At 46.5% G+C, this 1,256-nt stretch overlaps 1 protein-coding gene across 1 annotated transcript in view; it reads left to right on the top strand.

Annotated features, from left to right (window-relative positions):
- Positions 1–405: 405 nt before the first annotated feature.
- si:ch211-117k10.3 (Krueppel-like factor 15) overlaps positions 406–1,256 on the top strand; it is a 5,451-nt gene continuing 4,600 nt past the window's right edge. Inside the window, exon 1 of the mRNA XM_034868519.1 lies at positions 406–583. The gene's annotated coding sequence lies outside the window, so the exon portion shown is untranslated. The remainder of the gene's footprint in view (positions 584–1,256) is intronic.

The raw sequence follows: 1,256 nt of genomic DNA, 5'->3' as shown, positions 1-1,256 counted from the left end.
TATTTTATTCTAATACATCTGATAGTTTCTCAGCATAACTTTAATAGCAAACATCAGGCGGCAAGATGCAAACGTTTCATAGTATACTTAAGAAAAGTTTCTCCAGCCGCATGTGTTGTCAGGAAGAACTGGTTTGTAGGACAAAGAGCCCTGAAACAGGTCACATTAATAGGTGTTTCCATAATTGTGTCCACCCCCTGTGTGTACAGTTCACCGTGGGTGTATTACTGTACACCCTCAATAGGCCACATTGCACCGTGTTAAGTCCCTGTACAGTGATCCCTTCATCAACACATGGCAGGCAGAATTTATCGAGCGGCGACCAATCAGCGCGCTTCTTTTAGGGCGAGCCTCCGCCGCACTCAGCCAATAGGAGACGCGGAATTGGACCCGTGCCTCCGAGTTGTGCAGCAATGCTGTCACGTGACGCTGAGAAAAGGAATGCCAACATGGACCCGTGGCAAGGACAGGATGTGAGTATGCTACGACCATAACACGACGGAGGAAAAAAGAAAACTGGAAAATACAAGAAGCCATCGACGGCGCCGCGCTTCTTCACCGAGCCGCCCCCGAACTACACACGGTAGGTCGAGCCCCGTGTCCGGGATGCTGTTGTTCGGTTTATCCGGAGACACGGAGGAGTATAAATAGAACATTTATGACCCAGCCGAACTTGAGACTCGTGGATTCCTATGCGGGCGCAGTTGCGTTCAGGCGGGTTGCCATGTTGTCGACCCGCTCTTCTTTTTAAAAAAGAGCCCCAGCGCTGGTTTTTATTCCGTTTTTCGAGTCCGAGCGCAGAGCAAAACGGGGTCAGTTCTCCTCGCGACACGGTTTTATGGGCGCGCCAGTGCGGGCCGTGTTTACCCAGCGCCGTGTTCGTGCACTGCGAGGCCGTGCTGCAACATGTGCCCGACGGTCTGACAGCAGCAACCAACAGCCCTCCTTTACATAACTAGCAAATGGGCCGTTTATCGCCACTGTGATCCAGTTGGACTCTGGTTTAAACCTGGACAGGGTGCAGATCCGCTGCCAGGGGTCGCGCAGCTAACTCAAGGTTAACTTTTATTATGTACTTGAATATAATAACTTTTTTTTTTAACCACAGTATCTTTTACCAATGCCTCACTTAATACACATATGTGCATAGTTAACTATAAAATAAACTATATATATATATATCCTTATACACCATAAAATATAATAAATACATACAATAACTATATATATATATATATATATATATATATATATAT

This window comes from Etheostoma cragini, chromosome 4, assembly GCF_013103735.1.
Source record: "Etheostoma cragini isolate CJK2018 chromosome 4, CSU_Ecrag_1.0, whole genome shotgun sequence".
In the NCBI taxonomy this organism is placed as follows: domain Eukaryota; kingdom Metazoa; phylum Chordata; class Actinopteri; order Perciformes; family Percidae; genus Etheostoma; species Etheostoma cragini.
The sequence above is the reverse complement of the archived record's forward strand: the minus strand, read 5'-3'. Positions and strand labels throughout refer to the sequence as shown.